Genomic DNA, 11,214 nt, shown 5'->3' with positions numbered 1-11,214 from the left:
TCTCATTTTGGTTCAAAAATGTCAACATTTTTTCTTTCTGCCAATATCAACTGTACTTTTTTATGCAAAGCTGGTCAAAAGAAAAAAAAGCAAGGCAAAAAGAAAGGTAGGCTTTACATTAGACTTTCAATCTATCAAATGAGTTAGTGTCAAAACTCCAGTCAAAACAATATAAGATTTCACATGAGAAATTCCATGTCAGAATCTCAGAGGGATCTACAAATCGACGATTCCATTTTTTAGTTCGGATGAAATACAGAAAAGAAAATGGAGAGAAAACTGTCTCTGCATCATCTCATTCTATAGAATTTAATGCAAACACTGAATGGAGAAAAAAAAGCGTATGGAGGTTTTTTTTGAAGCCTCAGCAAACATCAGTGTCTAATAAAGTGAGACGTGCTGACTCTATGATCCAGTTAAAAGGAGAAACTTGGCTTCTTCTTGTGATTTGAAAGTTGGTGACGTTATGCTGAGCAGCTGAATTGAGGTTTGTCCTGCAGTGTTTGTGGCCTCAGACCTTGCAATTGAGGAAGGCTGCATGAATGCAGACATACTAGAAACATGGCCTGACAAGATCTTCTACAGGTGCAGAGCTGAAACTACAACTAGATCTTGCTGTAAATGCACGGCCAATTGTAAATCAGTTGAGCAATCTAAACAGTGACTTTACATGGTCACACAGAGCTGTTTGTTTAAGTGGTTGAGCAGGTCAGACAATGAACAAAGGGTAAGCGGTTTGATCCTCGCTCCTTGGGCAAGACACTTCACCCTCCTTGCCTCCAGTGTGGCTCCCCTGGTGCGTGAATGTGTATGAATGTCCCGGTGATGGTCAGAGGCATCCACGCCTCTGTCTGTCTACCCCAGGGCAGCTGTGGCTACATCAGTAGCTTACCATCACCAAGTGTGAATAAGAAGAGAATGAATGATGAAACACATTGGAAGCGCTTTGAGCGTCTGGAAAAGCACAGAAAATCCCAATTTATTATTATTTTGGGAAAAGAAATAATGGATGGCAGTAATTGGTTGCAAAATTGAGCGCCTCTTCCTCCTCTCATTCCACGCTGGAGAAAATTCAGAGGCAGTACATGGGTCAGGTGCTTAAAGTCCCACTCCAATTATCACAAAAACGTGTGTTGTTCCAGGACATACAAGCCTGCAGAGCAGCAGAAAATCGACTGAGTTGTGAGCGGAACTGTTGGCGTGGAAGAACGTTTTTGGTTATGTAACAGGTTCACAATGTATAGTATTATTACACAAAATTGTATAGTTTTTTAATCTTTTAATTGTGTTTCATGCTATTAAGGTCCTTCCGACCTGAGTATAAGTTGACCCCTCCCCCCCCTCCCCTTTTCGCTGTTTTCGTAATCGGGACGAGTTGAGCAAAATGGATATCTTTTCCTTTATATTTCATTTTGATGCTAATTTAAACTTTTTATATTTTTAGTTTTGGGCATTTTTAGGCACGTGTTTAGTTATAACGAGAGCAAAAACAGAGACAGTTCCATGAGAATTCCTCTGGTGTCACGTGGCTTCCTGAGGTATCACAACACAACCCAGAGCGTAGACGAAAAGCGGTTCCACTTATCTACCATCATCCCTTCATTTACATTCTCTCCTGATTGCTTAAAGCCCCTCACAATCCCACCCTTAACATTATTGATGCAACAAAAATTGATCCAGATTCTAGCTCAGACGAGGAAAACAAAGGCGTACTTGAATCTATTTGTCTACAAGACGATGCATCAGAATGCATCAGAACAGGGAGACTTTGGCCCACCCTTTGCAGTTTCTACATCACAAATAAATTGTCATGGTGCCTCTGTCAGTCCTCTTCCCCCCGCTCTCTCTGCTGACCCCACCAACTGTGACCAATTCACCTCATCATCCCTGCTGCTCAAAAGGAGATTAAACACTACTTACCAAATCCCTTACCTGTCTGATCATCCTGGGTTCCAGCAACTGGGTCGGTCTTGCCTACGCACTATGACATAAATGCTTTTTCCAACTGTGTCTTTTCGTCTGCTCCTGATTCATCACAATTTGAATAAAGAAAAATTCAGAAATGTAGTTTGAAGCTTAATTTCCCCTATATATGTTCTCCATCATGAGAAAAATGCTACAAAAAGACATTAAAAACACCCAAAGCACCACTTTTACCCAAGTGGGTCTTTGAATTACATTTTTTACACTGGGATGTTATCTGCTACTTCATTGAATCTATTGTACACTGACTGCACAGAATGAGGACCTAAATGCTTTGCCGCTTTAACACCTTTGAACAGCTCATCATCTGTTATGTTTGGCTGTGATAGTAATAATACGAAATGGAAAAAAAATGTGTTGTATTATTTTCTTTAAGAAGGTGTTCAATGATCGATTAATAAATGTCTCGTTGCAGCAGCAGCAATTCTGATAAATCAACCCGAATATAAAAAAATCTAAAACATCAGCAACAATTCAGAGTAAAGGAAAGCTAGCTTTCATCAAACACTCTCTGACTCTACTTTTGATGCACAGAAACTATAAATCAGCAGTTCGGGGACGTAGCTCGCGCCAAACTGATGTGACCTGCATGGCACAGCCCACCGCTGGGAACATCCCAGTCAGTTAAGGCCAGGGCCATCCAGACAAATCACTTCCTGAGGAGAAAGTAAGACAAAACAGCACTTAAGTCATTATCCAACTGCAGCTTCCTATAATGGCTCTCAATCTCTAAATCTAATCAGTGGCTTGCCACCACAAAAGAAGCTCATGACATGATTAAACGTGCGCAGTGGAAGCGGTGCCACTTTGTGGTTCAACTTCAGAGGAGTGTTTAAACACCTGCAGAGAATTCATCACAGCCATGAGCCAAGTGGCCACGCAGGTGCTATAGCAGCCTTTAGCATTTGGAAGACATGCTAATATTTGGAGTTGATAAAAGATGTGAGAATCTGTGGCAGTCTGTGCTTCCAGGCATCATTTCTTTTCCAGACTGAAAGGAAATTGCATTAAATAGTGGAAACTTTAAGGGCTCATCGAGGGGGGCCTTCAGCACCACAGCACGAGAGGGATGGAGCCCCCCCCCCTGGCAGCGACTGAATCATCGTCTGAACTCTTGCTTGAACTCAAGACAAAGGAGCAAACGAGGAAAAACAGACCTTTCAGCAATCAATAGCCAGACACTTACAAATGCTCTGAGGTACAAAGCAACATTAGCCAGTCTCTGCTTGGGAAAAGTGACTGTTGCAGCAGTTTGTTATGATTACACCAGAATGAATGAGGAGACCTGACCGGCATTAATGTGGGGAGGGGGCAGTCAATTGCGCTGCTTTTTTCTGGCAGCTTGAATATGGAAAACATGGTGGCAATCATGTCATAAAACAATTTATTTTCTTGTTTATTTCATAGCAACTGAAGTTCCAATCAACAATGGTGTTGAAACAGCGAAAGCAAAGGTGGTGGAGAGCAATGTTCTAAGTGAATACTTCGCTGATTAACTGTCCGTTCTTTACGTTTCTCCCACACAGTGATGCTCCAATCACAGCCTGGACACTTCATCAGCTCTTTTTGGACCTGAAACTGGCCCCCGATTGTGAGATGGGGGGTTGCTTTCTCCTCAACAGTATATAACCAAAAGCTCTTTATCATCTCAGGTGTATTGACACAGATCCTAGTGCGGAAAAAACGAATGGACAACAGCCCTAACTGTGGATACGGGCTGTCTGCGGGGGGCAAAAATGGGCAAACCTGTGCAAAGTATACAAGTGGCACACATGAGATGGAAGGTCGTGCCCGGCGCACTGCGAGAGGAGCTCGCAAGAGCTATTCAAGCTATAGGTACTTGTTCCTTGCGCCCTCCATGCTTGCAGCCTGACTTGTGGTTTGTGTGTGGATCCTATGGGTGCCCCTCGGATGCTTACGTATTCTCTGCACACGCCTGTGTGCGGCATTTGCACGTGGTCAGTACATGCACTTCATTTTTGATTAAGTGAGGCACCAGGGCATCATCTGTGCGTCAAAAGAGCATGTAACTGACACGCTCTTTTTATCCTTACCAATACTTCACAGTACATGTACCACGTACACAACAATGGTTCGTTCCATTTTCAAGATGTCCCTTAAAGACTCATTCGGATCCTCTTTTGATCTATTGTAAAATTGTTCCCAGTGGTCTTTAAATTATGAATATGCCGTTTTTAGGAAATATAAAAGGACATAGTTCCTGCAGGGCGGCAGGAGTTTATTAAAAAAGAGTTTCCCAGCCCCACGAAACATTTTCTTTTTCCTAAGGGGACTTTGCAAAAAATAATTGAGAAGCACTGCTTTAATACAACCCTGCTCAAACACACCTGCCTTTGATGTCTGCCATTGTCAGGCTGCTGCAGAGCTTGATGAGGAGCTGAAAATTACTCATTTTCTGTGATCTAGGAGCATATTGTACAGTCACATAATATTAAAGGCAGATAACAAATTATTAAAAATGAATATCTAAAGAATGAAGTGTCATGGTACCTCCGGGAGTCCTCTCCTCCCCCCTCCCTTCTCTGCTCTTCCTCCACAGATTTAACCCAGCTGTTGGCACTTCCCTCATCAACACTCCTGCATTTAAGATGGCCTTGCTCCAGTATTAATCGCCAGTTTGTTTCCCAGTATGGTGCAGTACCTGATCTCTTGTGAAAGGCTCGTTTGCCAAGTTAACCTCTCGTTTTATTATTCAAGTAACCAAGCTATCATTGCTGTCTACAGAACTTCATCCATCACAAGTGCCTACCTGGGTTCATCCTCAAGCTCCTGGCTATTAGGTCCACCTTGCCATCCAGACCTCCAGCCATGCGATTTCTCCACGCTAAGGATGGGAATAGAAGCCCCATGAAGCTTTCCTAGGGGTTCATGTAATTTTGCCGGAAAATGAACCAACCATTCAGGTCTTTGAAACCACTTAAAACAGCGGCATCTGGTGGCGAACTGGACGTATATCATAAGCTTCAACTAAGCTCCTTGTAACACTTCAATGTGGAAATTAATATGAAAAAACGTAAAACAAAAGAATGTTGGTAATGATAATAAAAAACAACGTAAAACAACACGAGATACGTTTTCTGTGAGAAGTGCTTGACACAGCAAAACACACATCACATGAAGAAAATAAATGCAAAGCAAATAAAAAAATAAAAAACTTGTAAAACACTAATCTTGAACCCAGGATCTCTGGGATGCAGACACCATGATTATTCTGCTGAGCTATCTCTACTTCTGCAATCGCACATCACCATCATATCTTGCTAGAAGTATTTTCCTTATAATTAACGGTCATAGTGAATTGTCTTATTAGGAGAAGCCGAGTTGAAACGATCCTGAGCCACAGTACTTTTTTTTACCAGGATCCATGGTGAAATACAATGAACTGACGCTGATTCCAATTCAGGGAAAACAATAGAACTTGTTGGGAAACATTCGGGATTCATTTGTACTATTTACAGAGAATAGCGCGCCCAAACACAAGTCACATCTTAACCGTGGTTCAACCAAACGAAGCATTTGGTGCTTCATACGTCATCAACCACGTGATCTGCGCTAGTTGACACACGCCCCGAAACATTGTGCCGAAACACTCTGTTTCATGAAGGTGAAACAAGCGCCGGAGCGTCCGTGTCAAACGGGCCCTCCCTACTCCACGCCAAACCGCCCTCACCACGCCACGATGCCACTGTCGGATCAAAACTACAAGCTTCAACCTCACCTGCCATGTCAAAACGGTTTCCATTACACGCAAAGAAGACAACTTACCCTCTGTTCCACTCCTCATCTCCGCCCTCTCTGGTGACAGCAAAATAAAAACTTTATGTCAAGCCCTTGTGCGTGATCATTCCGGGTTCCAGCACTTGGGTCTGTTCATGTCATAGCTAATCATGACATCAACAATCCAAAGAATTATTAAAAGAAAGGAAAAATACAATTTTAGGGGAAAAAATTGAGATCTCATACAAGAAACATATAAAAACTAAAAAGGGTTTTGTGTTTCAATATGTGGAGTGTAGCTGTGGATCAGAACCAGTAAATGCTTAAAACAAAGTCCAAACATAAAATAGTTTAAGTATAAATACAGAAATATGAGTATTGATAAATATGTACAAATACAAAACAAACAGAACATTAACATTTGTAAATTTGTATGCTTATAAAATTAGTGCTATTCTTCTCACTTCCTTTTGGATTTTCGTTTTTGTTTCGGGGTTGGCAGGGTAAGATAGATAGCTGGGTGGGTGGATGGATGGACGGACGGACGGATGGACGGACGGATGGATGGATCGACGGACGGACTGATGGATAGATGGACGGATGGATGACTGGAGGCCAATGCACTGCATTGGAAATTCACCTCAGAGTTGTGGATGGAACTTATGGCATGAGTATGCCAGGCCCCACTTCCCGTTATCCATTTACACTCACTCCCGCTACCTAAAAGCCCCACACGGCTAACTCCAAGCCTTTTCAAACTACCATGTTTTCATCTGCTTCTGGTTCACAATGATTTGAATAAAAAAATATTCACAAATGCTATTTTGTGCTTAATTTTCTTTATATATGTCATCCATCATCAGTAAAAGGCTAAAAGAACATGTTATAAAGAATCACCACTTTCTCCGTAAGGTGTTCATACAAGCATCAAGAGAACTCCAGGACACAACTTTGCCTCCTGTAAGGTGCAGCCTCACCTATCTACAACCCTCCAGGGGCCCAAACAATCCAAAATCTGCAACTCTCTTACCGGTTAATCCCCATATGATGCAAGTTCCTAAAGCATAAGTTGTTATGGAAATGACAAAATCACATCTCAGACCAGGATCAATCTGCAGACTGCTTATCCTAAGGCAGCAACCCATGCCAAGATGACCCTTTTAATGCTCCGCTACTGTTTGAGATTTTGTGTAATGGATCCATTATTTTTGCATGAAGACTCAGATGCATCCTATGGAGCGTGACTCAGGCCAGTGCCCCGTCAAAAGCTGGGCACAGGCTAGCAGTTCCTCCAAAGTAAGGAAACTTGGCTCTCTTCACTGGAGTCATTTCAGATTCAATCACACTTGATCAACTTGGACTGCATCCGGTGGTATTTATAGAAAGTTAAACGTTATGCGGTTATAAAGACTGGATGAGACCCAGGAGGCAGACATTATTTCTGCCTCTGCAGCAAAGATGAGGGTTGAAAATTCTTGGCTCACAGGACAAATCAAAACGACTAAAATTACAGTTTTCCTCTACAGATTAGACCTAAAACTGAGTTCAGTTTTCTGCACATTTCCAGCTTTTCTTTTTTTTATTGTTTAGGAATTTAACACTGACTATGTAAGAAATGTACATTACTGGAAAAATAGCGAAGGAAATCAAGGTAAATTGTCTTTATTGGACAATTTAGGAGTTGAAAAGCACTCAAAAATGCTGACTTTTTTGCTACAAGTCTGGAGGCTGTGCTTTCCACTCCATGTTTCTCCAGTAACTTTTTATTCTTTTCCCCTTGGGTAGTTCATGCATAGCTTGTCACATTGTATTATCATATCACATTGTAGTAGATTCACCTAAAAAGCCTCATACCATCACACTCCCTCCTGCATGTTTCTCAGTTGATCTCACGCACTGTAGAGCCATCCTTTACCTTTTTGATGATCCACAAAGATTCTTCTTTGGGTCTTTAATTCAATGGTCCATAATACCTTTTTCTAGTGTTCATTAGTCCTGTACTGATCTTTCATGGCTGAAACAAACCTATATCTTCTTCTGTTACCTCAGCATTGTTGCAACACATCCTGCCTACTAAAATGAGGCTGTCCTTGAGGGTGAACCGCCTATCATGCAGCTGTTAACTCTCAGAAACCTTTGGTCTGATTCGGTTCTGACTTTGGGTCTGCCAGAACTCTTCCTGGTAGAGTTTCCTTTGTTGATGTGTATGAAAACTGGACCAAGTGAGTGTGACGTCCCCCGCGGAAAAAGGAAGTCAATTCTGAAATTTGTTGTGAAACGTTGCCATGGTGGAGCCAGATGACATCAATAAACAGTGACTGGTCTGAATTTGTCTGAGTCAACGTTTCTATGGCAACCACTTTCTTCAATCAGGAGTGAGCTTGTTGGAAGGCCACACCCCTACCACTGAGAGAGAGTAGTGAGGAGGGTCTGTCAATCAAACACTTCAAACAGTTGACGTGAGATCATATACACTTATTAAGACCTCTTATTGGTCATTTTATAACTTGAATAACTTGAATCCAGAAAAAAATATGAAAACAATGAGGAATATCAAGAACACTTCAATAAAAGGTATCAGATCAAGAATAGTTATTCTGACCAATACAATGACTGAGTAACAGCTGTATATCTCTCTATAGAAGTCTATGGGATTCTGGCCTCTTGAACCCAGCGGCTCCTGTTTGGAACCCCAGGGGGAGGGGTCACCCAGTCTAGTGCTCTATGCAGTCAATGGGTTCCTCCAGTCTCTGAGGCGTTTTGATGTCAAAAGAAACTGCACTCATGGACACCACAACTTTCTTTACAATGTCTGTCAGAAAAGCCAATATTCTTCAGTGTGATGATGGTCTGCCTGTCTTTCACTGTTACTTGTCCTTTTCTTAGCCTTATCGTAATGATAAACATCCTGTAGCTTGTTGCTTGATGCTGTTTCATGGTTTTAACCCCCCCCCTGCTATGATCATCCTCCTATCCCCCCCTCTCTCTAACATCCCTCTCTCTTCTTCCCTTCTTTCCTTTTCCGTCTGGTCCAACACAAAACATTTTCAAACATGATTAAAATTAATAAAGTTTGGCCTCGATTACAAAAGGAGTTTATTCAGACATACCCCTGGTTGTCTGAAGATTAATAATGCTGTTTTAGCCAAAATGTTTTTTTTAAAAAGTTGTTTTCTTGGGCTTTTTTTCTGCAGAGCGTTAGTAGTTCATCAGAAATTTGTCTCTGAGTTGTAGACGGGACTTTTGACGTGGAATAAGCCTGCCCTGACTTCCCATCATCCCTTTATTTACACTGTCTCCCGATCTCACAGTAGTGGTGCAACAGAAATGGCGAGACGTATTGGAGCTATCCAGCTGTACAGTTCTGAACCAGATGCCAGATCAGACGAGGAAAACAGACAAGGAGATAAATGGATGCATCAGAATGGAGCGTAGCAGGAAGTTTGTGGCCATGTTGACTGTAGCACCTCCATCACACCCACAAGCTTTTTCACATGGCTTTTTTTTTTGTTTCTGATGCTCATCAATATGAATAAATAAATACTCAGAAATGCAATTTTGAGCTCTACATGAGAAAAATGCCAGAAAAAAACACCAAAAACACAATTTGTATTGGAGTGGGTGTAAGGATCCTGCTATTTCGTTTGGTTTTCCAGTTGTGTCCTTGGTTTTGGTCATGTTTTGAGTTGTTCCCCTATCAGTCACTCCAGGTTTATGTTGATCATCCACAGCTGTTTTTATTTCTGTCAATTGCCCTGAGTGTATTTAAGCGTCGGGTTTTCTGTTCTGCCCCGCATTGTCCCTGTCTTTGCTTCCCCATGGGGTTTTTGACATGTTCTGGGTTAACTTCTTAAATGTCTACGTTTACCTTTGCGTCACCAAGCCTGGTCTCCTGTATTTTAGGTCCTACATCAGTGGGTCTTTATATTCTGGTCATTGGATTCAAACACTACTAAATGGAAACAAAGATCCTCAACATTTGGGGAAAAGAAACTCAGAGGATTCAAATGTGGTTACATACATCTCTTTTTCTGTTTCATGTCTTTATTGATCCTTGTATTCACCCTTATCCTTTTTTCAACATGAGGTTTTCCTTTTAACCTGATGAAAATGTTTACATGATCACTTTGAAAAGGTGTTATTTTTTTCGTCCATTATATCACTTGATAAACCATCAGCTGCCAATGAAACCTAGATGATCTGTGGAATTCAACTTTTCCGTGCTACGTCGCCTGTGTTTAGGTAGTTATGTCTGCCACCAGTAAATGATTCAACCAGCATGACAGTGAAATTAATAAGGTGTACTCAGCCTTTGCAGTCCGTTCTTCACCACCCAACAAGGGAAGGTTTTCCAATCAGTCAAGTGCATTTAAAAGAAACATTCACTCGTAAAAGCCATTACTTTGACATGATAGATCCTGAAGCACAAGAAGCCATTAAGGGACTTTAATGAAATGATTAGCCTGAGCAGCCAGGTGGCTCCAGAGCAACACTCGCCCACAAAAGATCCAATTCACCCCAAAGCTTTGTTTCAGCAGCTGCTGTGAAGCAAGACCAAAAATATCACTTTTATTTTATTTCTGAAGTCTATAAAACAATACAAACAAATGTATACCAATGAGTCTAGACTCCTGAGCTTTTTAAGTGGATTTTATGAACAACCAAGTGAAAAAGTCAAAAAGAATAAATGTCAAATTGAGCTAACCTTTCCCTGTTACCCAGAATCCGTTCATGTCGAGGCTGCTGCCTGGGTTTCTTATCTGAAAGTATTGATTGGAAAGCCTCTGTGCCTTAACATGCTCTCATGCTTGCACTGCTGCATCAAATACACAATATTACGTAATGTCAGGATGCATTTCTCCATCCTGGCTGATGACATGATCACACACTGCAGCTCGGGTTGTTTACGGCACTCGCTGAAGCCAGTCGTGCATATCTGTGCTCAGCTACAAACCTTTGTAAACCTTTTTTTTGTTAATAAATGCACACTTAAACTTTTAAAAATGGTTTCTTCTTCCACTCCTACAGTTGTTTAGTTCATGTTGTACATTTTCACCTTTTTGACCTGATCCCATCCATCCTGATGGCTTTAAACCCTTGAAGGACCAGGAGGGTCATTGGAAAAAACAATGTTTAACAGTAAAAAAAAGTGAAACAAATGACTGAAAGGGAGTTCTTGTCCTGTCCAACAGCTGGGCATACAGATGAGAGCTGAAGGCCTCTTGTGTTTGACCTATTTTACTTTAACAACAGGGGTTATGAATCTTCTGACAAACCAGAGGTATGTCTGAATAAACCCCTTTTGTAATGGAGGCCAAACTTAATTCATTTTAATCATATTTGAAAATCTTTTGTGTTGGACCGGACGGAAAAGGAAAGAAGGGAAGAAGATAGAGGGAAATTAGAGGGGGGGGGGGGGGTAAAACCATGAAGCAGCATAAGTTGCTGGATGGTTGTACTCATTACAGTGAGGTTCAGATGTACTACAAGTCT

Source organism: Oryzias latipes, chromosome 6 (assembly GCF_002234675.1).
Source record: "Oryzias latipes chromosome 6, ASM223467v1".
Classification (NCBI taxonomy): Eukaryota; Metazoa; Chordata; class Actinopteri; order Beloniformes; family Adrianichthyidae; genus Oryzias; species Oryzias latipes.
Note: the sequence above shows the minus strand (reverse complement) of the source record.